The sequence below is a fragment of the Heterocephalus glaber genome, unplaced genomic scaffold (genome assembly GCF_053883595.1).
Source record: "Heterocephalus glaber isolate CG9 unplaced genomic scaffold, H.glaber_assembly_v1.0 deba00001060, whole genome shotgun sequence".
Taxonomy (NCBI): domain Eukaryota; kingdom Metazoa; phylum Chordata; class Mammalia; order Rodentia; family Bathyergidae; genus Heterocephalus; species Heterocephalus glaber.
Window position 1 is genome coordinate 2,175,383 of NW_028258185.1, and position 26,817 is coordinate 2,202,199.

Genomic DNA, 26,817 nt, shown 5'->3' on the forward strand with positions numbered 1-26,817 from the left:
ACTCAGTGGTTCCACTGCCTGCCTTGCAAGCACAAGGACCCAAGTTCGATCCCCAGTACCAAAAAAAAAAAAAAAGACATCACTGAGATAATTAGAGAGTTAAATTATGAGGTAGGGATTAGATGTCTTTAAGGGATGATTTTCATTTATGGTAAATACAACACTCTTATGCAGTCAGATTTTAAATTCACTATTAGGCATGAATACAAATATTTACCAGTGACTTGATTCTAGATTTCCTTAAGATACTTCAGCAAAAAAAAAGGAGTTAGATGTAAGAAGAGTAAGAAAATTACATGAAACAGTAATGAGAAAATAGTGATCATTTTTAAGCTGGTTATTGATCCATGGTGGTTTATATATTAATACCTTTAATTGTACCTCTTTGCAATTTTAATAACAAAGTTTATGTAAGCCATAAAATAGTTTTACATTGAGAAAACCACAAATATGTTTTGGAATTAAATTTCTAATGACAACAAGAGAGTCTGTGGGAAACATTCAGGTAACTCAAAATGGCAGTAGGGAAGAGAGAAGCTGTGACCCCAATGACAACTGAATTGAGTTCCATTGTTTTTTAGGAAGCAGGAAATAAAAATAATTTTAAAATTTTAGTTTGATAATTTGTATAATGGAACATTTAAATATAAACAAACGAATGGGTGGCTTCTGAATTGAACCTACTGAGAGAAACGGAGGCATTTTCCCCTCTCAGAAGTGACCAAAAAACAACACAGAAAAAGAAACTTAAAGGCAGACTCCACCCTCAAGAGTCAAATATAAAAGGTTTTAAAATCCATAGGATAAATAAATAACTTTCTTACAGAAATAGAGAAATGAAAACAAGTATGTCAAGAAATCTGAGAGAGACTGTGACTACAGCTGAAAATCTCAAAGGAGCTAGTGAAGAGCAACACTCTCACAACAAACAAATCATCATACAACAGGGCAGCCTCAATAGAAAATGAAACAAAGCCTAACACTGAGGTTTTACTACACTCCAGGCACCGCTGACTCATAAAACTTGTGCTAGATCAATATAAAGCTGCATCAATATAAAGGGCATGTCTGCCCTTTGGAGATCCAGGAAGTCCTTGTTTGAAACCATCAGAACTGGGTATGTAAGGGGGAGGCAGGTCCCCATTTGTCATGAAATTTGTAGAACTATGAAGGCAGAGCTGAATAAGGCAGCAAAAGCAAGACAAACTGATAGCATGTTGGAGGTGAGGAGAAGAAAACAGAGAAACTGGATTATGAGCCACTGTGCAGTTCTCTTCATTGGGCTGTCTAAATGAAAAAAAAAAAGAATAAGTCACATAGCACTGTGTCATCATGAGAATTCCTGTGAGCCTATAAATGGCCTCATCCCCTCTCCCAGAAAACTTCATGCCAATGTCAGGTCTAAAAATGTGTTCATCTCATCCAAAAAAGAGGATTTGTCAGGAAGGAAACATTGCAGGACCTACAAAAGAGCTGTGCATTTCAAGATTAAAAATAATAAGAGGCGGGGGATTTAGCTCAATGGTTCCGCCACCTACCTTGCAGGTGCAAGGACCCAAGTTCGATCCCCAGCACCAAAAAAACCCCCAAAAAACGGAATAAGAAAAGAAAAGGGACATAAAAACAATCAACTGAAAAAGGGCACAGTAAAATATGAGCAAAAATTAACACCAGACAATAAGAAAACTAGGGGAAAATATCATGAGACAGTAAAGGATAAAATATTACCTTTCAGAGGTCAGATAAGGACAGAGTAAAAACAAGATAGACTAGAAATAAGACCAAATTGAAAGCCCCACACAAAGGAAAGCCTTTGCTGAGATCAGTAAGAGACAAAGAGAAATAGGTAGACAAAAGCTCATGCTTACGAAAGAGGGATCAGACAGTATTAAAAGAGAATCAAGAGAAAACAGAAATGGGAGAAAAAGTTAACACAACACAAACACAAGCATAATTGGAAAAGAACATAATTAGTCACTTTTTCATTATTGGGACAAAATATCTGATATCTACAACATAAAGGAGAAGAGGTTTATTTGACTCATGATTTTAGAGGGTTCAGCTGGCTCTGAGGCAGAAACGGCATGACAGAGAGCCTGATAGGGAAAATCTCAACCCATGGCAGCCAGGAAGCAGAGAGATCAGAAAGAGTCAAAGCACATTCCAGCAATCCATCTCCTCCAACTACCCCTCCCCACCTAATAGCACACTCAGCTATGAACTCATCAGTGGACTAAACTGTTGATGAGTATAACATGATCCAATCACCTTCCTGGACTCCTGCCGCTGAACATGTGAGACTTTTGAGAAGCATTTTATATCCAAACCCTAACAATATATACACATATTATATACACAAAACGCACAGTCATACACACACACACACACACACACACACTTCATTTATTTACTTATGTGTCCTCCTTTCTGCAATGAGGACTCTTTCTCTAAACCTGTAAACCTATCTCATCTCTCTCAGATGCTTTTTCTCCTACACATACAAATGAACACACGCAGACATATCATATGTGACCTAGGAACAGAAGCCTACCCAACTAAGCACAGAAACCTACCCAACTAAGTGAATAGAAAGATTAAAGATGCACCAGGGACTAACATGATTGCTAACCTACATGTTAGGATCTGTGTAGCTGAAAATAAACCAGAGCATGTATTATCTTCCTTAAACATGTATTACAAAGCTTATGAATTTTTAGAAATGTATTATCTATTTAACTTGTAAATGTATAAGAGTATGTGTAAATAACAATGCTTAAATATGCAATTTACTCTTTATACTGGGAATATTTCAATATATAAAAGAATCTTAACATTTTTCTAATTTTAAATATTAGTGTACAGGAAATATGAAGGACAGAGTAGCATGTTAAAGTAACACATGAACATGCAGTTGCATAAAGCCAAACACTGAAAGAACACCGGACAATTAACTTGGGTTCTTGAACAAACAGGATGCAAGGAAAACATGCAAGCAAAAAATGAAAGGACGGTCTAAATTTTTAATAGCTTCTAAGATATTGAAAAGATAAAAACCAAATACACACACATGGAGCTAATTTGTCTGGAGGACCAAGATAAAAAATTAACACAAATGAAGATATCTGAAGATTAAATAGGCAATTGTTGCTAGTAACAAATGCATGAAGTTTTAAGAAGGAAAATTGTATTTTCACTATATTGTTAAGGTGTCTATCATTTTATATTAGTGAATAAATGATATGACCTCTGAAAATTTCTTTCAAATAATTCATAGTTGATGAGGAAACAGGAAAGAAATATGGGATAAATAAGACTAGACATGAGATGTCCAATGCATTAACTTTTCTATGTTTCTCACAGGTTACATAAAAGGCAAAATACGTCATATTTAACATTTGTAACCATAGACAATAAGAGTAATCCTCCATTAAGGCATAAGAAGAAATGCTTCAGACATTGCTGAGAGCAGAATGCTCAGTCGCTCAAGAAGTGACCCTACCAATGTTCTTGTTGGCGAACTGTTCCTTGTACTTGGCCTTAAGAAATACTGGTCGTACATCAAAGAGTGGGAAGAGAAAGGGGTTGCAGTGTCCAGCTCTGGCAATATACATATCCTTCTCTGACACTGGCATCTGTTGGGCAGTGCCCTCCCCACAGTATCATCACTTGTTAGAGTCCCAGTGCCCTTATTTCCTCATCTCTGCAGGCATCTTCTTTCTTCAACAATACTTTCCTGCTCAAGTCTTAGGACATCTCCCACTGTTGCTTGTAATTTTGACCTTCTCCAGTCCCCACCCCACCCCGCCACTGCATGCCTCTGGTCTTCTGGCTTTTCTGCTACCTGGTTCCACACTACAGAGGCACAGGAGATTATAAAGACCCTTGTCCTGAGTGCCACAAGGTAGAGCAGAAGTTAGTAACAGAAAGAGGGCTTCTCAGGCTCCTCGATGAAAACTGAAGCTCAGTGGAAAAGCAAAGAGAATCTCTACAATAAAGGCATCAGACCACTGTACTTGGTCTACTGCTGGCTTGCTGAGACTCATTTACTCGTATATGCACATGGATTCCTATGTTGCCTACTGTGACAGCAGAGACATACCCTGTAGGAGGCCCATAATTTCTATTGCTATTTGCAAAATAGAAAAAAAATTCTTTTCTCTTATTTTTAATTCTTAATTTTTACTTTTTATACTCTTCAAATTTTTACTTTTCTTTCTTTTCTTTCTTTTATCTTTTCTTTTTCTCTCTCTCTCACTCATTCTCTCACTGTCCCACATTGCTCCTCATCTCTCCATTTGTTCCTTTCTGCACTGAATTCAGATTTCTCCCTTATTGTTCTTTTCTTCTCTTTTTTCTCCTCATCAGTAGGTTGAAAGGAAAATAAATTTGGTATCTAGCCTCCCTGTTGCTGTTAGGTGATTCTATTGACATCTCTGTTCTTTCATTCTGCCTTTTTCTCTTGCCTTTAACAACTTCTTAGAGTTTGTGTGATCTTTCTGTGTCTTCCGGCCTCAGCGCTAATCTTACCTGTTCTTTCTACCCATCCCTCTCTCCCCAACTCCTTTTAACTCCCCCGCCCTGAAGGGGAAAGATGCTATATTGAAGAGTTTTATTCATTATAAACTTATATTGGGTTGGTCCTTGGTTTTAATTTAACTCACATGGTTAAATGTGATAGATTAATAACTACCATAAATTGTCATTTTCTAAGCTGTGCTTGATGCTATGGTATTGCTGACTATGTCTTTTGGGCCAACATGTTGTGATTGATCGAATTAGTTTTCCTTCTTGGTATAAGGAAAATAAAATAGCCTCAGAGTCATTACAGTCTCAAAGCCCAAACACAAGCTATATTTGGAAGACACCTCTGAAAAGCAATCATTCCACAAGGGTTTTAAACACAAGCAACAAAGATACCTGCATTAAGCAATTTTGAAATATCAACCCAGCAATTAAACCAAGGACAGTACCAAAAACAAAAATGAGAAGACACTTAAGCAAGGCACAAACACAGGCTTCCACGCCACCAAAAGGAAATTCTGGAGAAAACGAGGTGGAAAAGTCTGATAAGCAACCACTTGAACACCCTGAACTGATAGCACAGGAAGTAACAAAGCAGATGCATGAGGCTCTAGAAAATTTCAAGACAGAAATAATCTCCCAAGTAACTACAGAGATGGTGAGCAGAGTGAAAGACATGATTAGAGGATCTAGAACAGAAAAAGATAAAAAAAAAATAGATGAGCTCTGAAACATGCTGGAAGCCATGAATGCCCAGCATAAGAAAGAAATGGGAAACATGATCGGCCAAAAGAAATGGAATCCATGAAACAGATTCAAACAGATATTCAGAAGATTAAAAACTCCATTGAAAGCATGCAGAGCAGACTAAGAGAATCTAAAGACAGAATATCAGATATAGAAGAGAGGATTGTGGTTAAGGACCATGAAAACAGATTTCTTATAGATAGTAAGGGATCATGAGAAATCAACCCAACAACTACTAGATGATCCAAAGAAGAATAACATAAGACTCATAGGACTCCATGAAAAAACAGGAGAAACTACAATTGACATAAAAAAAACTGTTCACAGAAGTAATAGTAGAAAACTTCCCAGACAGAAGTAGAGAATTGGACATACAGATAAGTGAGGCATATAGAACTCCAACTAGCCATGACCAAAAAAAATCTACACCTAGACATGTAATAGTCAAGATGCCAGAAACCCAACAGAAGAACAAAATTCTACAGGCAGTTAGGAAAAAGAAACAAATCACCTACAAAGGAAAGCCCATCAGAATCACAGCAGATTTCTAAACACAAACACTCAAATCAAGGAGAGCCTGGAGTGAAATATTTCAAGCCCTAAAAGAAAATAACTTCCAACCTAGACTGATGTATCTGGCAAAATTATCTTTCAAAATCGATGGAGAAATTAGATACTTTCATGACAAAGAACACCTGAGAAATTTTGTGAACACCAAACCAGCACTCCAAACAATTTTAAGCAATATCCTAGAAAAAGACAATGAAGTACACAACTCCATGAGGCCCAGCAGAGAGAAGGCACCACATAAGGTAAGACACTAAAGTGAAAGGGGGGAAAATAAGAAATAAAAGAGCCAACAAAAATAAAACATCATGACAAGGATGAGTCAGTATCTCTCAATTATAACTGTCAATGTTAATGGCTTCAATTCACCAATCAAAAGAAATAGACTGGCAGAATGGATTAAAAACGAAAATGCAACAATATGCTGTATACAAGAAACACACCTAACTCAAAAAGAAACTCATAGACTGAAAGTAAAAGGATGGAAAAAAGTTCTCCACGCCACAGGAACCCAGAAGAAAGCAGGGGCAGCAATCTTATTTGCAGACAAAGTAGATTTCAAACCAAAACTAATTAAGAGAGACAAAGATGGTCACTATATCCTTGTGAAGGGAACAATCCAAGAGGAAGAGATGACCGTCATAAATATATATGCACCAAATACAAATGCCCTCAACTATATAAAACAAATATTAATGGACGTGAAAAACCAAATACAATCTAACACAATTGTAGTGGGGGACCTCAATACCGCACTATCACAAATAAACAGATGACCTAGACAAAAAGTTAACAAGGAAATTCTAGAACTGAACCAAGTTATTGAACAAATGGATTTCATAGATGTTTACAGAGTGTTCCAACTCACAAAATCAGAATACACATTCTTTTTGGCTGCACATTTGTCATTCTCCAGAATAGACCACATGCTAGCTCACAAGACATGTCTAAGTAAATGTAAAAGAATTGAAGTTACCCCCTGTATATTATCAGACCATGGTGCAATAAAATTGGACATCAATAACATAAGAAACCTCAAAACCCCCACAAACACATGGAAACTGAATTACACCCTCTTGAACAACCAATGGATCACAGAAGTAATTAAAGAAGAAATTAAACAGTTTCTACAAGTAAATGAAAATGCCAGTACAACATACAGGAATCTATGGGACACAATGAAAGCAGTTCTACGTGGGAAATTCATAGCAGTGAATGCCCATATTAGGAAAACAGAGAAAACTCAGATAAATAACCTAACACAGAACCTCAAGCTGCTAGAAAAAGAAAAGCATAATGAATCCAAAGCTTATACAAGAGAGGAAATTATAAAGATCAGAGCAGAGAGTCATGTGGAACAGGCCAAATCAGCCCTCTGCAGACAGGCAGGTCTGTGCACACCCTACTGAGGTCCTGAGTCGCATAGAACAAGCCGAATCAGCCCACACCCCTGCAACAATCCACTGGACCCCCACCCCTTCTCCTCTGTACAGCCACCTGGTTCCACACTACAAAGACGCAGAGGACAACAGACCACCAGACCACGGTACTGATTCCTGCTGCTCCTGGCCCAGAGGTAGGGCCTTCTGAACCGCCGTCCCACTGCTCCTGGTCCAGAGGAAGGGGCTTCCCAGCCACCATCTCTCCCGCTGCTCCCAGCCTAGAGGATAGGGCTTTTGGGCCACCTTCTGTCCTGCTGCTCCTGGCCCAGAAGAAGGGGCTTCTGGGCCACCAACACTCCCACCACTCCCGGTCCAGAGGTAGGGGCTTCTGAGCCACCATCCCACTGCTCCTGGACCAGAGGAAGGGGCTTCCTGGCCACCATCCCTCCCACTGCTCCCAGCCAACAGGAAAGGGCTTTTGGGCCACCATCCCTACCACTGCTCCTGGCCCCTGTCCCACCTCTCCCAGCTCAGAGAAGGTAATCCATGCAGGCGCCAACAGCCACCCCCCACCCCCCCAGTCGAAATGTGAAAACACATAAATAAGTCTCAAAACCAGACTTCCAGATCACCTACAGAAACCCCAAAGGGAAATGAGATGGAACACTCTGATACTCAACCACCTGGACCCACTGAACTGGCAACAAAAGGGGATCTGGAAAAAATGAAATCAGAAATAATTTCTCAGATAACAGGAGAAATTGTGCCCCTGGTGCAAGACATGATTAATAAATCTAGAGAGGAGCTGAGGAACATGATGGAATCCCAACATAGGAAACAAGTGGAATCCATAAAACAGATGATAGATTTCCAGGACTTGAAAAACTCCATTGAAAGTCTACATAGCAGAATGAGCCAGTGTGAGGACAGAATTTCAGATATAGAAGATAAGATTGCAATTAGTGATCAGGGAAAGAAAAATAGCTTCAAAATTATAAGAGAACATGAGAAATCAATCCAGCAGCTGCTAGATGATGCAAAGAAGAATAACATAAGACTGATTGGCCTCAATGAAGAAACAGGAGAGAGTGGAGATGGCATAAAAAATCTCTTCACAGAAATAATGGCAGAAAACTTCCCAAGCAGGGGAAAAGAGCTTGACATACAGATAAGTGAGGCATATAGGACTCCAAATAGCCTTGGATCAAAAAAAAATCTACACATAGGCATATAATTGTTAAGATTCCAGAAACTCAACAGAAGAACAAAGTTCTACAAGTAGTTAGAGAAAAGAAACAAATCACATACAAAGGAAAGCCCATCAGAATCACAGCAGACTTCTCAATACAAACCATCAAGGCAAGAAGAGCTTGGAGTGACATATTCCAAGACCTAAAAGAAAACAGCCTCCAACCCAGATTGATGTACCCCAAAAAACTATCTTTCAAAATGGATGGAGAAATAAAATACTTTCATGACAAAGAGCACCTTAGGAACTTTGTGAATACCAAACCAGCACTCCAAAGAATTTTATACAATATCCTAGGAACAGACATTGAGGATCACAACCCCAGGAAGCAAAGCAGAATGAACCCATCTGGCAAGACAAGAAATTAAATGTAAAGGGGGAGAACCCAACAAAAAGAAAAAGTCATGGCAATGACAAGGCAATACGTTTCAGTTATACTCATCAATGTTAATGGTCTCAATTCACCAATCAAAAGAAATAGACTGGCAGAATGGGTCAAGAAGCAAAATCCAACAATATGCTGCATACAAGAAACACACTTAATTCAAAAGGAAACTCATAGACTGAAAGTTAAAGGGTGGAAAACAATACTCCATGTGACAGGAACCCAAAAAAAAGCAGGAGTAGCTATCCTCTTGGCAGATCAAGTAGATTTCAAACCAACACTGATTAAGAGAGACGAAGAAAGACATTACATTCTTGTAAAGGGAAGAATCTGAGAAGAAGAGATGACAATCATAAATATCTATGCACCAAACACTAGTGCACCCAACTATATAAAACAAATACTAATGGACATGAAAAGTCATATATGCACTAATACAATTGTAGTGGGGGACCTCAACACCCCACTGTCACAAATAGATAGATCAACTAGTAATAAAATAATAATAATGAAATAAGTAATGAAATACTAGAACTCAATCGAACTCTTGAACAAATGAACTTAACAGATGTTTAGAGTCTTCCACCCCACAAAATCAGAATACACATTCTTCTCAGCTGCACATGGGTCATTCTCCAAAATAGACCACATACTCACACATAGAACATGTTTAAGGAAGTGCAAAGGAATTGAAGTTATCCCCTGTATATTATCAGACCAAAGGGTGATGAAATTGGAGATCCATAGCAAAAGAAACTCAAGAAATTTCATAAACACGTGGAAATTGAACAACACACTTCTGAATAACCAATGGCTCACAGAGGAAATTAAAGAAGAAATCAGACAGTTCCTTCAATTAAATGACAATGACAATACAACATATTGGAATCTATGGGACACAATGAAAGCAGTCTTATGAGGGACATTCATAGCAGTGAATACGCATATTAGGAAAACAGAACGAGCCCAATTAAACAACCTGATGCTAAACCTCAAGCTTCTAGAAAAAGAAGAACAGGACAACCCCAGAGCTCATACAAGGGAGGAAATTATAAAGATCAGAGGAGAAATCAATGCAATGGAGACTAAGAGAATGATACAAAAAAATCAATGAAGCCAAGAGTTGGTTCTTCAAAAGAATCAACAAAATTGACAAACCCTTAGCCAACCTTGTCAGAAAAAGGAAAGAAAAGGTCCAAATCCATGCAATTAGGAATGAAAAGGGTGAAATTACAACAGACCCAGCAGAAATCCAGAGGATCATCAATACCTATTTCCAGAACCTATATGCCAATAAGATGGACAACACAGAAGAAATGGACAGATTCCTAGATACATATGAATTACCAAAGTTGAACAAAGAAGACCTAAAAAGTCTGAACAACCCAATATCAACCAATGAAATTGAAAATGTAATGAAAAACTTATCAACTAAGAAAAGCCCAGGCCCTGATGGCTTCACTGCTGAATTCAACAAGACATTTAGAGAGGAACTGCTGCCACTACTGTTTAAACTCTTCAATGAAATTGAAAGGGAAGCAATACTCCCAAATTCATTCCTGGAAGCAAGCATCACCTTGATCCCCAAAGCAGAGAAAGACCCAACCAAAAAGGAGAACTATAGGTCAATCTCACTAATGAACATACATGCAAAAATCCTTAATAAGATAATGGCAAACAGAATGCAGAAGATCATCAAGAAGATCATACACCCTGATCAAGTGGGATTCATGCTAGGGATGTAGGGATGGTTCAATATACGCAAATCAATCAAAGTAATGCACTATATCAATGGAGCCAAGGACAAAAACCATATGATTACCTCCATAGACACAGAAAAAGCATCTGACAAAATCCAACATGCATTTATGATAAAAACCCTACAACAAATTGTAATAGATGGTCTCTACCTCAAACTGATAGAAGCCATCTATGAAAAACCAACAGCCAATATCATACTAAATGGTCAAAACCTGAAATCCTTCACACTAAAATCAGGAACAAGACAAGGATGTCCACTATCACCACTCTTGTTCAATATAGTTCTGGAAACATTAGCCATAGCAATTAGACAAGAGAAAGAAATAAAAGGAATAAAGACAGGTAATGAAGAAGTCAAATTGTCATTATTTGCAGATGACATGATACTCTATATAGAAGACCCCAAGAACTCCACCAAAAGTCTTCTAGACTTAATAACCAAATTCAGTCAAGTAGCTGGTTACAAGGTCAACACACAAAAAATCAATAGCTTTCCTCTACACCAATGACAGACTCACTGAGAGAGAAATAGGGCAAATAATTCCTTTCACAATAGCATCCAAAAAGCTGAAATACCTAGGAATCATCCTAACGAAAGAAATCAAAGACCTCTTCTCTGAAAACTATGGCACTCTGAAAAGAGAGATTGAAGATGATAGCAGAAAATGGACAGACATCCCCTGCTCCTGGGTAGGAAGGATTAATAGAGTGAAAATGGCCATACTTCCAAAACTCCTATATAGATTTAATGCAAATCCAATTGAGATCCCAGGGGCCTACTTCATGGACCTTGAGAAAACAATCCAAATATTCATTTGGAACAAGAAGAGACCCAGAATAGCAAAAGCAATTCTAGGTAACAGAGACATGGCAGGGGGTATCACAGTCCCCAACCTGCAACTCTACTACAAAGCTACTGTGATAAAAACAGCACAGTACTGGCAAAGAAACAGACCTGAGGACCAGTGGAACAGATTAGAGGATGCAGAAACAATTCCAGACACTCTCAGTCATCTCATCTTCAATAAAGGAGCCAAACACCCTCACTGGAGGAAAGATAGCCTCTTTAGCAAATGGTGCTGGAAAAATTGGGCTTCAACTTGCCAAAGATTAAAACTAGACCTATATCTCTCGCCATGCACTAAACTAAAATCAAAATGGAATAAAGATCTAAATATTAAAATAGAATTGCTGAACCAGTTGGAACAGAGGTTAGGTAGAACCCTTGAAGCTATCAGTGTAGGAAAAGATTTTATGAACAAAACCTCAGTTGCTCGTGAACTAGCACAAACAATCAACAAGTGGGATCTCTTCTTATTAAAAGGCTTCCACACAGCAAGAGAAACCACCAGCAGTGTGAAGAGATAACCTACAATGTGGGAAAAAATCTTCACCTGCTCTTCCTCAGACAAAGGTCTACTATCTCAAATCTATAAAGAACTTAAAAAGATCAGACCTCTCAAATTTAAAGACCCAATCTGAAAATGGGCATCTGAAATGAATAGACATTTCTCAGACAAAGAAGTAGAAATAGCAAATAAATACATGATAAAATGTTCAACATCACTGGTCATTCAAGAGATGCAAATGAAAACAACGGTGAGATTCCACCTCACACCAGAAAGAATGGCTGCTATCATGAAATCAACCAATAACAAATGCTGGCAGGGCTGTGGGGAAAGAGGAACCCTGCTCCACTGCTGGTGGGAAGGTAGACTGGTGCAAGCACTGTGGAAATCAGTATGGAGATACCTCAAAGAACTAGGACTGGAAGTCCCATTTGACCCTGCTATTCCACTACTGGAGATCTTCCCCAAAGAATTAAAAGAATCATACCACAGTGACATATATGCACCCATGTTCATAGCAGCACAGTTTGTAATAGCTAAAACTTGGAAACAGCCCAAATGCCCATCAACTGGAGACTGGATAAAGAAAATGTGGTTTTTTTTTTATAAAATGGAGTACTACTCAGCCATAAAAAATGAGAAATTAGAGACATTTATAGCTAAGTGGATGCACATTGAGGCAATACTCTTAAGTGAAATAAATAGGACACACATGTATAAATACTGAATAGTTTCTCTGGTGTGCTGAAAGTGTAAATAAGGACTAAATGTATAATAGGTAATGTGAAATAGGAAGAAAAAGGGCAAAGGGGAAGGAAGTGGGAGGGCTAGGGGAAAAGATAGAAGGGAAGGGGATTAATATGAGAAAATGGAAAAATAGGAACAAAATCTTTGTAAATAGGGAGGAATGGAGGGGTTGAAGGGAGGGTTGGGCAAGGGTGAAAAATAAGAACCAAGAGAGACTATGTAAAGGTGCAAATTTCCAATGATGAATGTCATTATATTGTATACCTAAAATGTACCAATGATTAGAATGAATAATCGATAATGCAAAATAGGAAGAAAAGGTCCAAGGGGGTAGGGGTAGTGGGAGGGGCAGGGGAAAATAAAGAAGGGAAAGGAAAAATGATGAGAAATGGAAAAAATGGAAATAAATTCTTTGTAAATAGGGAAGGGTGGAGGGGGTGAAGGGAGGGCTAGGAATGGGGAAAAAATAAGAACCAAGATGCATTATGTAAAGGTACAGTTCCTAATAAGAAATGTAATTGTGTTGTATACCTACAATATACTAATAAAAGAATTTAATAAAAAAAAGATCGGAGCAGAAATCAATGCAATGGAGACTAAGAGAACAATACAAAAAATCAATGAAACAAAGAGTTGGTTTTTTGAAAGAATAAATAAAATTGATAAACCTTTAGCCAACCTTATCAAAAAAGGAAAGAAAAGGCACAAATACATGCAATTGACAATGAAAAAAGTGAAGTCACAACAAACACAACAGAAATCCAGAGGATCATCAATACTTCAAGAACCTCTACTACAATAAAATGGAAAACACAGAAGAAATGGGCAGATTCCTAGATACATGCGAATTGTCAAAGTTAAATGAAGAAGATATAGAAATTCTAAACACCCCAATTACAAAGAGCGAAATTGAAAATGTAATAAAATATTTACCAACAAAGAAAAGCCCAGGTCCTGATGGCTTCACTGCTGAATTTTACAAGATATTGAAAGGAGAACTAATGCCACTACTCTTTAAACTCATCAAGGAAATTGAAAGGAAAGCAATACTTCCAAATTCATTCCTGGAAGCAAGTGTTACTTTGATTCCAAAACCAGGGAAAGACCCAACCCAAAAAGCGAACTACAGGCCAATCTCTCTAATGAACATAGATGCAAAAATCCTCAACAAGATACTGGCAAACAGAATACAAAGTGTCATCAAGAAGATTATACACCCTGACCAAGTCAGATTTATTCCAGGGATGCAAGGATGGTTCAACATTTGTAAATCAATAAATGTAATGCACCATATTAACAGAGTCAAGGACAAAAACCATATGATCATCTCAATAGATGCAGAAAAAGCATTCAACAAAGTCCAGCACCCATTCATGATAAAAACCCTACAGAAAATTGGAATAGAAGGTCTTTATCTTAACCTGATTAAGGCTATCTATGAAAACCCAACAGCCAACATCAAACTAAATGGTCAAAAACTGAAAACTTTCATGCTAAAATCAGGAACAAGACAAGGATGCCCACTATCACCACTTCTGTTCAATATAGTTCTGGAAACATTAGTCACAGCAATTAGAAAAGAGAAAGAAATAAAAGGAATAAAGACAGGAAAGGAAGAAGTTCAACTCTCATTATCTGCTGACGATATGATACTTTACATAGAAGACCCAAAAAACTCTACCAAAAGACTTCTAGACTAAATTGACAGATTCAGTAGAGTAGCTAGATACAAGGTCAACACTCAAAAAACAGTAGCCTTCTTGTACACAAATAACAGACCCATTGAGAGAGAAATTTGGGAAATAATTCCTTTTACAATAGCATCCAAAAAAATGAAATATCTAGGAATCACTCTAACAAAGGAAGCAAAAGACCTCTAACACTGAAAACTACAGCACTCTGAAAAAAGAGATTGAAGAGGATACAGAAAAATGGAAAGACATCCCTTGCTCCTGAGTAGGAAGAACCAATATAGTGAAAATGGCCATACTTCCAAAACTACTATATAGATTCAAGGCAATGCTCACTGAAATTCCAAAAATATACTTCAGAGAGCTAGAGAAAACAATCTGAAAATTCATTTGGAACCATAAGAGACCTAGAATAGCTAAAGCAATTCAAGGCAACAGAGACATGGCTGGGGGTATCACAATCCCCAACTTGAAACTATACTACAAAGCTACTGTGATAAAATCAGCATGTTACTGGCAAAGGAACAGATCTGAGGATCAGTGGAATAGATTAGAAGATGCAGAAACAACTCCAGACATGCTCAGCCACCTCATCTTTGACAAAGGAGCCAACCACCATCATTGGAGGAAAGATAGCGTATTTAATAAATGGTGTTGGAAAAACTGGATTTCAACCTGCCAAAGATTGAAACTAGACCCATACCTATCACCATGCACTAAACTAAGATTGAAGCGGATTAAAGATATAAATATTAAGACAGAAACACTAAACTTGCTGGAAGATAAGTTAGGTAGAACTCTTGAAGACATTGACATAGGAAAAGACTTCATGAACAAAACCTCAGCAGCATGATAAGTAGCAAAAGGAATCAACAACTGGGATCTCATCTTATTAAAAAGCTTCTGCACTGCAAAAGAAACCAGCAACAGAGCTAACAGACAACCTACAATATGGGAAAAAAATTTTAGCAGCTGTACCTCAGACAAAGGACTACTATCTAGAATATATAAAGAATTGAAAAAAAAATCAGACCCCGCAAATTCAAAGACCCAATTCAAAAATGGGCATCTGAAATGAACAGACATTTCTCAGGCAAGGAAGTAAAAGGAGCAAACAAATACATGAAAAAATGTTCAACATCACTGGTCATTCAAGAGATGCAGTTGAAAACAACACTGAGATTCTACCTCACTCCACAAAGAATGGCTGCTATCAAGAAATCAACAAATAACAAATGCTGGCGGGGGTGTGGGGACAAAGGTACCCTTCTCCATTGCTGGTGGGAGTGGTACAACCACTGTGGAAATCAGTGTGGAGATACCTCAAAGAACTAGGACTAGAGGTCCCATTTGACCCAGCTATTCCCCTGCTGGGTATCTTCCCAAAAGAATTAAAAGAATCATACTACAGCGATGTATGTGTACCCATGTTCATAGCCGCACAGATTTTAATAGCTAAAGCTTGGAAGCAGCCCAAGTTCCCATCAACTGGAAATTGGATAAAGAAAATGTGGGTTTTTTTATAAAATGGAGTACTACTCAGCCATAAAGAATGAAAAACTAGAGTCATTTGTAGCTAAATGGATGCATATCAAGGCCATACTCTTAAGTGAAATAAATAGGACACACATGTGTAAATACTGAATAGTTTCACAAGTGTGAGAAACTGATAGTGTAAACAAGGGTTAAAATGATTAAAATGAATGATATTTTGAAATAGGAAAAAAGGTCCAAAGACAAAGGAGTGAAGGGAGGGGAAGGCAAAAGGAAAAGAGGGAAAGGAAAACCGATGAGAAAAGAAAAAAAAAATGGAAATGAAATCTATGTAAATAGGGAAGGGCGGAGGGGGTGAAGGGTGCACAGGTAATGGGGAAAAAAATAAGAACCCAGATATATCATGTACAGGTACAAACACCCAATGATAAATGTAAATGAATTGTATTCCTAAAATGTACCAATAAAAGAACTAAAAGAATTAAAAAAAAGAAAGAACCAAAGCACACCCCAGTGACCCAATTCTTCCTACTGGGCCTTACCTCCTAATAGCCATGAACTCATCAGTGGACTAAACTGTTGATAAATTTAGAGCCCTATGATCCAATCACTTTCCTGTGTCCCACCTCTGAACATGAAACTGTTGAGAGACTTTTTATATCTAAATAAGAGCAACATATTTTATATTCATAAAACACACTCAGAAACACATACAGACATATACTTTACTTATTTGTGTCACCTCCTTTTGAAATCACAGGCACTGTCTCTAAAAATGCAAACCTACTCTACCTCTCTCAGATATTCTTTCTCATATAGGGATAACACACATGGCCTAGGAAAATCACAAAAACATACCCAAATAAAGGCCTTGCTTCCTGCTAGGGACCATCAACTGTTCACACCCAAAAGCACAGGTGAAGCACCGAGGCAGTGAGAAGAGTTAGGTCTCCCCTCTTGAAGATCTAAGAAATACAATAAATGCCAGTGGTGTTTGAGCTGGTGATTCCACTCTGGGGTCAAGGTATGAGGGAAAAGGCCAAACCAAAAAAAAAAAAAGGATTTTCTGGCTCAATCAGAAACATTAGGGCCCTTTACACAGCACGTAAAAATACTAATTTATTCCAGAAATGGAGAATGATCATGAAGCTAGGGTTATTTTAGAATAGATACATGCACTAAAATGGAAATTAGAGAGGAACCTAATTATTAGGCAACATTTACATCCCATATCGATGAGATCCTATTAATCAGGAAAACCTAAACAATGTATCAGACCATTTAATTGTTTTTAAAACAGATTTCTGATTGTGTTTTGAAAGCAGAGAAAAACTGTGGAAATCCACTGATGGTATCCATCACATAGAGGGTGAAAAGCCCTCGGTGGTCTATGGCAGTGATGGCAAAACTTTTAGAGACCCAGTACCCAAACTGTAATCCAAAACCCATTTATTTATCGCAAAATGCCAATGCTGCAATTAAACCTGAATACTGAGTTTTTAGTTGTTAAAAACTCATGCATTAACAACTTTAGTCTTAAAAGAAAAACAAATAACACACATGCCATAAGTTCGCTGTCACTGGGCTATGGCATCTGGGCCAAAAAACACATTTGGGTAATAGCACAGCCTGAGATTGTGCATGCTCAGGACTGCACTCTGGGGAAGCACAGGCCCACAAGGGAACCTTCCACACTGGCCACTTCTTTTGTCCTACCTCTGTCTGCCACATGAACATCTATTTCTCTTCAGGTGTACTTCCTGGAGCAGCATAACAAGGTTCTGGACACCAAGTAGACCCTGCTCCAGGAGCAAGGCACCAAAAAATCCCAGGGAAGCCTGGAGCCTTTGTTTGAGCAGTACATCAGGAACCTCAGGAGGCAGCTGGACTTCACCCTTGGAGAGAGAGGCCACCATGCCTCAGAGCTCAGAGGCATGCAGGACACAACTAAAGATGTCAAGAACAAGTGAGTTAAAGAGAAGGAGTGAGCTGCTTTCCCAAGGCTCATTTCTCAAACCAAGTTGGTGACCAGGTCTATATGTGGGTGTTATTTCAAGCAAAACATGTTCATAGGAATTAAAATCAGAAATTACTGCCAACGAGCAAATATGTAAGACAAAGAGGTTTACAGGAGGTTAAGGGAGAGTGAGTCTTAATAATTGAACCACAACCCCCCCAAAAAACCCTTTAGTCTCTCCTGGGGGGGAAAATGGATTTGGAAATATTCCATTCATGAAAATGAGAGATCACAGGCTAGATTTGGAATCTATCCAAAAGCTGTGTCAAATATGTTATACTCTTCTTCCCATAGATATGAAGATGAAATCAACAAACACACAGCAACTGAGAATGATTTTGTAACTGTGATGAAGCTGAGCCAATTGGGTCAGGATTCAGGTTGACCTGCGTCAGGAGAGACAGGGCTTGGGTTCCCAACTCCTTCTAATGGAGAGGTGCCAGGGAGATACAGATGGGTGAGATGGCAGGAGGGCTCAAGTGACACCATGTAATCATCTCTGTCCCCAGCATGTGGATCCTGCCTACACGAATAAGGTTGAACTGAAAGACAAGGCCTATGGTCTTTCAGATGAGATCCGCTTCCTGATATCCATCTTTGCCGCAGTAAGTATCAGCACCTTTCCTTCATTTACTGGGGTGGGCTTTGCAAAAGGGAAGATCTGGGTGTTGGGTACACCTGAAAAGAGGAATTTAGCACCTTCTGATGGGCAGGAACTGTCTCAGATGCAAGCCCACATCTCAGACACCTCTGTGGTCCTGTTTATAGACAACAAACATAACCTGGATCTGGGCAGCATCATTGCTGAAGCCAAAGCCCAATATGAGGAAAATCCTTCAGAGGAGCCAGGCTGAGGCTGAGTCCTGGTACCAGACCAAGGTGACCTGTGAGGTGGTGACTGCTGAGGAATCCACATGTCCTGCTCTGAATACCAGAAAACTTCTGATTCCATGGGTGTGGTATGGAGAATCTACACAAAATGTACACAAAGGAAGCTTCATCCTCTCAGGCATTGTTTTCTATACTATTAGAGTTGATATTTAGAGGATTTATCCCCATTTCTGTGAAGCAGAAGAAGTCAGAGGCAAGAGGAAAGCTTCCGCAGATAAGGACACAATCGTCCTTGTTTATGCCAACCTGAATATTAATTCCCAGAATACACTACAGAACACTGTCAGTTTCTAAGAGAACTTGACAGTCTGTGGTCTCCTAATCAAGATGGTCTGTGACTCAGTTGTACAGTATTCAACATCCATGCAAAATCAACTTTTCCTAAAATTTCTCAAAGATAAGCCATTATGTAATGGTTGTTACATGCTTGACTCAGAAGGGATAACTCATTATTCATGGTTAAATCTCTCCCCCCCGCCCATTGACTATAGTATGAGGAACTATGGGTCACAGCAGGCAGACATGGGGACGACCTGCACACCACCAAGCAGATGTGCTGACGTCAACCACATGATCCAGACGCTGAGGTCTGAAATTGACCAGGTCAAGAAGCAGGTATGGTGGTGGGCAATTACAAAGGCCTTCCTAGACCATTATGGAATCACAAACTAACATTTGTGATATATCCCAGGGAGTAAAGAAACTGTCAGCCAGAGGGAGTGATGCAGTTCAGAACCCACCTGTGAAATACGCATAGATCCTATCAAGATCATGGTAAAAGACCTAGGCAGGTCCAATCTCAATTAGTCAAAGCAGTAAAAAGATAAACAGGAATAATTGATTGCTTTTTACATAAGCAGACTGACTGACTTGGGAATAGAAAATATACAAGTTGGGAAAGAAAAGGGGGCAGCGTGAGAACCTGAGGATCATTGTTGTAAATCTGCTCCATAGTCCAGGTGAAAAGGGAATGGAGCAAGAGCAAAGGACAAAATGAAACTCAGGGGTTTGAGGAAACTGAAGGAAAACTAGGGAAAAAGCATCACACATGAATATTTGTCATCCCACACAAGAAGGTCACAATTTTGTTTAAGTTATTGTGGCATCAGAAATATTACCTGGTTGGCCTTGGAGACCACATCCCAAAAAACAATTCACTCTACCTCTTCCAATATTCCTTCTCTTGTCTCTACTGCAGTGTCTCCTGTCAATAACTAGATATAATCTCGTGAAGCGTGGCTAATACAATGGCCTCATATGTTCTTGTCAATGACTCCCTAACTAAATAAAGACTACAAATGGAAACCACTGGGCAGAAACACTCAGAGGTTATGTTGCACCCATTGATGTCTCTATAACCCACTGGGAAAGATGACCTAGGACTAATCCATTGGGGAAGTACCCAACTACAAGTCAATTCTACTTGCTTCCCTTTTAGTGCTCCAATCTACAGTCTGCCATCACTGATGACAAGCAGCATGGAGAGCTGGTCCTCAAGGATGCCAAGAACAAACTGGAAGGGCTGGAGGATGCCCTGCAGAAGGCCAAACAGGACATGGCCAGGCTGCTGAAGGAGTACCAGGAGCTCATGAATGTCAAGCTGGCCCTGGATGTGGAGATCGCCACCTACAGGAAGCTGCTGGAGGGCGAGGAGTGCAGTTGGGTCCCTTAATGCAGTCAAACTTCTGATATCTCCAGTGTCCTCCACTGAGCACAAAACCATGGAATACTGCTCATGGCTATAATTTCAGCTCTGGAAAACAACTAAAAGAGCAATTCTACCTGAGCTTTCCCCAGCTAGAAGCTTCCCACAGGTTCCAGGGAGCCCTGTCTAGGTCTCACCTCTCTGTGTTCCTCTCCTCCTAGGCTGAATGGAGAAGGCATTGGATCAATCACCATCTGTAAGTACCCAGCTTCCCTGTTTATGTTGTGCCAGACCTTGTGCTCTGGCTCAGGCAAGCACAAGAGGACAGTGTCCGTGTCCTTGTCCCTTCCCTACAGCCATGGTGCAGTCCACTGTCTCCAGCAGCTATGGCAGTGCTGGTGATGCAGGCAGTGGTGTAGGCCTGGGGCAGAGGCAGAAGCTACTCCTACAGCACTGATCAAAGTCTTGGAAGCAGCTTCACTTCTGGCAGATGCATGAGCATTTCGGGCGGCCTCAGCTCTGGCAGGGGCAATACTTCGCTATCAAGTACACCAGCTTGTCTTCCAGCAGGAAGAGCTACAAGCACTGAAGTCCTGCCCACATCACTGTCATCACCAGCACCATATAAGTCATATGTTGGTTTCTGATACAGTTAGCCCTATTCATTGTTTTCAATGTTTGCTGGTTATTCTTGTTCTTGTTCTTGTTAGGTATGCCTAGGTATCTTAGGGTTCTTGTATTGTAAGTTAGAACCCCTTTTTCATGATTTCTTCTTGTTTAAATATAGTGCATAAAAATTAGTGATTTATCCACCTTCATCTTGCACCCAACTACCTTTGTTAAACTTTATCCCCATTTTAAAGAAGAGAAAATAAAGACTCAGAAAAGTTAACTAACATGGTAATTAAGGGCCAGAGCAAGATCCAACGACTGATCTGACTCATTTCAGAATCTATGCTCTTTCCCTATACTGGGAGGTATGGTCTCACCACAGACTCGGTCTATCACATCCCTGCTGGCCATAGCGAAGGAGTGGCCTGTGCCTTCCATCCACCCCTGCCTCTTTGAGTTGCTTGCCCTCTGGTGGACATACCTCCCCTGGATTGCAAAGAGAGATGCAGGGGAGCGGGCTCCTTACCTAAGTGGGGCAATGCTGGACGATGACATCAGCTGGTGACATACACAAGCAGAACAAACACCAAGCAATGCTTCCTCTTTGGCTTGAGAATTCCACCCTATACTTGGAAGAAGATGAATGGCTGCTTTTTCCCAAGCTGGCTCTGCTTGCCATCCCTCCTCCATCCACTTGGACTCTAGCCCAACCTTATTTTTTTCTTTCCTCTTTCCAACACTTCTTACCAGTCTCTGAAGCCTCATCTTCCTCACTCTGATTCTTGTCTATTCTTTTGTGATGAGGAAATGAGGAGGCAAATATGACTATCTTTAGCCCACATTATTTTTGCCTCAGAAAACATCTTCAAAACCTCATTAGTTGCAAATGTTTGGCGGGGGAAAAGGAACCCTTCTCTACTGTTAATGGGAGTGTAGACTAGTGCAACCACTGTGGAAATCAGTATGGAGATACCTCAAAAAACTAGGATTAGAGGTCCCATTTGACCCAGCTATTCCCTGATAGGTATCTTCCTAAAAGAATTAAAAGAATCATACCACAGTGATATATGTGCGCCCATGTTCACAGCAGCACTGTTTGTAATAGCTAAAACTTGGAAGCAGCCCAATTGCCCATCAACTGAAGACTGGATAAAGAAAATGTAGTTTTTTTTATAAAGTGGAGTACTATTCAGCCATAAAGAATGAGAAATTAGAGACATTTATAGCTAAGTGGATGTACATTGAGGGGATACTCTTAAGTGAAATAAATAGGACACACATGTGTAAATACCGAATAGTTTTTCTGGTGTGAGAAACTGAAAGTGTAAATAAGGTTCAAAATATATCATAGGTATTGTGAAATAGGAAGAAAATGTCCAAAGGGGAAGGGGAAGTGGGAGGAGTAGAGGAGAGGGAAGAAAGGAAAGGAATAAATATGAGAAAAGGAAAAAACAGAAACAAAGTCTTTGTAAATAGGGAGCGGTGGAAGGGTTGAAGAGAGAGCAGGGGAATGGGGAAAAATATAAGAACCAAACAAAAAAAACCTCATTAGTTGCTCCTGCATGCCTCCATCACTCAGCAGCCCAGCAGTCACTCAGCACAACAGTTTAAGGTTGCCTATAATATGTCAGAGTCCTAGACCCTGCAGAACAATTTAAGAGAAGGCAAATGCCTTCTCTTAAATGTTTGTTGAATTCAACTGAATTATGTGCCTACATAATCCTTCTACAAAAATTCTTCTTGTCTGCCAGAGCCAGAACTATACCCATAAATACAGACACATGTACATACATGTATACACATCACATACACACACACACACACACACACACATGCGTGCACACACACCATAGACCAAGAGGCAAGAGCAATGAATGCCCAAGTATGAAAGTACATCAACAATAGCAGGCCGAACTTCAGAAAGGCTAAGTGGGTACCAGTTCCATTGAGGGGAAATTTTGAAAAATGCAGGGAAACCCTGCATTAGCACAAAATCTATAAAACACCATGATACCTAAACAGCATTAGGGTAGAGTATAAATGCTTAACTTATAGAAACATTTAGTGCTCAAAAAAAACTTCTACTTACTGCAAAATCACATTCCCTAAATCATCTCAGAAATAATCTACCTAAATCCTTACAACTTCCCAAGAGAGAGTATTTCTCTGTTGAGTGCTAGAACATAGAAGCCTTTTTTTTTTTTTGGTACTGGGGATAGAACTCAGGATCTTGCACTTTCGAGACAGGCTCGGTACCAACCACTAAGCTAAATCCCTGGCCCTTAGAAGCCTTTTGATACTTGAATTGAATCCTTCATGGTGAAGTTTAAATGTACTCCCTTGTGGTTAAAAGCACCACCATCACCACCACAACAAACAGATTGGTCTCCTGTCATAATTCCTTCCCTCTTTCCTCACTTCTATTTCCCAATTCATTCGTCATTTTCATTAGTCTCGGGGCTCATTCCAGGTTAGCCAACTCTTTCTTAATAAACTAGTGTTCAGGGGTGGATTAAAAGCACTTTAAGCCATTTCCTTAATAAGGAATTTGTCTCCCTCATTGGCCTGATGGGAGCAAATCCAAAATATTCCCAGGCCAGGCATCATGCAGAGGGCACTAGGGCATCTGTCCATGCAGTCGTGTGCCATTTTGTCCTTTTCTGGGAAGGGAGGGAAAGCAGTGTCCTGGCTGCTCAGATCTAACCTGAATCAGAAACGTGGTGCCAGACCCCATTTCTTCCCTCAGATTCCCCAGTACTTTTGGTTTTACACCCTGCAAGCTGCCTGCCAATCAATGGCCCTTTGACTGCACACCAAGAGAGCTGACAAATTGAAAGAGCCCTCTGCTGAGTCCTTCTTAATTCTGTTATAATAATGAGTCATTGGTCCTAATTCTCCATTCCTCTGCATCTGGGCTTTGGAATATTTTCCTTTCTTAAAGAAAAACAGGGAAAGAGGTTCCTGGTCTCCAGTTACCTTCAGCTTAATGGCTCTCAGTTTCCCAACATTATCATCATTGTCATTGTCACCATCTTCATCATCAGGGTGTGCTGATCTGGTATCTGCAGGTCAGCTGGGCAAGAAGGAGCCAAGAGTGAGGCAGAGACTCCCCATCCAAAGCTGGAGGTCCCGTGGGAGAAGCCTCCCTGGGAATCATGGAAAGCACAGCCTCACATCCAGATGCTCCTGTCCCTGGAAATCCCCAGGTAATGGATGCATCTCTTGGACACCTCATATAGAAGCACAGAGTCACATAGACAAGGTGAACGCAAATCCTGTCCACAGTGTCTGTGGGTGGATTTGCCCTGTGAGTTATCCATGAGAAATGTTTAAGCCAAGCCAGCCTCCTCAGCCTCTCTCCTATGCTCAGGGGCTGCTTCCTGATGTCCTTTTGTGTGTGCCCAAAACGTGGCATTCAAAACCAACAGGAGAGCAAGACTTACTTGAAGTCCTCAAGCCCCACCCAGAAACCAACCATACCACTTTCTGAATCATTTTCTACTCCTGTCATATGCCATTTCATATAACTCTGTTGTTTTGTAAATAGCAGTTTTGTCTTCCTCACAGCCCATCAAGCCCCTGGTGTATGAGAATCATGGAGAACAGTTACTTTCTGTTATGGCACAAACGGGATTCATGTGCCATGGAACCAAAGCACTGTGCTAGGGAATGGAAGACAACAGTCCTAGTTCCAGTTTTACTCCCTACTTCATGTGGACTTGGGGACGCCCTCTCCTCACTCATAAAATATGGGACTTCTATAATGCGTACCTCATGTACTTTGCTGGAGCCGAGATAAACAACTTAGGCCAGGGCACTGAGCACACAGTCACAGCTGGTCACTTTGGGCTCTGACCCATGGAGGGGGTGCCCTCCCAGGTGTCTCAGAGCTCCTTGTGCACATCCTGAGCCTACCCCTAAGGTGACAGCCTACCTTTACAGTCCACTTCTTTGTCACAGATATGTCATGAAAGAACAAATGAATGAGTGAATAAATGTAGCTTGGCTGAAGTCTCAAATCTCTCAGAAGTAACTGGGATGAGAAAAGGAGGCTAGAAAGCAACAAGAAGGAAGGAGTTTTCGGGATGTCCAAGTTCATGAACACGAAGGCACTGCCGGGCCTGTCGGGGGTGAGGTGACTGCTTCCAGCTCTCACTTCCCAATTGGTGACGCATACCCCAACCCTCAGCAGCAACCTCCAGACCAGTCACAAGCCAAGGAGGTGGTGTCAACAGCATCCCTCAGCACCCCAGTATCACCCAATCTGTGCCCACAGGCTATGCTTCCTGCCAGCATTCATGGTCCTGGGTTTCTAGAGTTCTTGCTCCTTAATTCATACAAGACCTCTGGGTCCCCACCTCTGCAGAAGAGCTAGGATGTGTCTCATTTCTCCCCCACTTTCTGCAAGGCAGGCGGTGGAACCACTGAGCTAAATCCCCAGCCCCTCCCCCACTTTCTTCTCGCACCAATTTCCCTATTTGGCAGCTCTACTTCTGCACAAACCAGGGATGTGGTGACAAAGCACCCTAATTCTGGGAACCCAATGAGACCATTGCAGGGTCACAAGTGATTGGGAAAGACACCCGGAATCCTGTCTTCTCTAAATCCCTCCTGTTGCTCTCTGTGGAATGCACTGGCAGAGCCCTTGAGATGATGACATCTCGCCCATGCCTCCCCCAAGGAAGACCCCAGCTTTGTGTCACAGGCAACAAAGAGCTTTACTTTCTGGTCTCTATAAGTTGAGGGAGGCCCAGGGCAAATGTGTGGTAGCAGAAAGGATCAGGAGCTCTGGCTCAGCTTCCAAATATCTGTGTGGCTGGCCACAGTTTTGTCCCCTCTCTGATCTTCCTCATCTGGAAGTTCTTCCAGGCTTTAAAAGACTAATTCTGCTCCTTTGGTTCACTTTTCTTTCCTGACGCACTCAGTTGGCATCACACCCACCTGTAGATTGCTGTTTTGTGAATGCTCTTAAGATGCATGTGTCTGTATTGAACTTTGCAGCATCACATCTGTTGGGTATGTCTGAAACACTTGATCATGGAAGGAAGGGATAGCTCCACCTTTCTTGTTTTAAGTACAAGTTTGTACGAAAAGAGCACAAAAGCACATCACTTTGCCACTAAGACTGCCCAGCAGGATCTTGGGAGATGTTGGCCTGTGTACAAGAGGCCTGAACCCACCCATAGGGCCAGGCCTTGTGGAAGACCTGATTCATGACCAGTGGAAAGGAGCACAGTGGGTGAGTTGGCCGCATGTAGGTGGACGTCCCAAGTCCTAGACATTGATAGACTGTTGCGATCAAATGGTACTTCTAGTGCCCTTTGAAGGACAATTATCATCACTGAATGCAGTAGCAAGGGGAGTGCAAAGAGGAAAATCTGAGCCCTTTCAAGGCGGGCTGGTGGTGCCCAGTAGACACTGCAAAGATTAAGGAAGCATGACTCCACCAACAGTCCAAGTAGGAAATTGTTTCAGGTTAGGCTGTCTCCAGTCCCACCACAACAGAACTACCCTCCCCACGCAGTCCGAGAGTGTGTCAGCGGGGTGTGACTGTACTTCCAAAGCCCCTCAGCTCCACTTCTCCTCCAGAGTGAGCTCTGTCTGCTTTGCTTACAACTGTATCTCCTTGTTAGAACAGTGAGAACCTGGCAGGCAAGTGGTATTAATCGTTAATCACTAAACCCAAGTCTCTTACAAAAAGGAACAGAAGTCCAAGAGGGAGCTAGTGTATTGAGCAATGGGAGGCAGATGGCTATGGC

General features: G+C 40.5%; 1 pseudogene; it reads left to right on the forward strand.

Moving 5' to 3' along the window:
* The first annotated feature begins 1,214 nt into the window (after positions 1–1,214).
* Positions 1,215–21,302, forward strand: LOC101725689 (keratin, type II cytoskeletal 6A-like; annotated as a pseudogene).
* Positions 21,303–26,817: the final 5,515 nt, after the last annotated feature.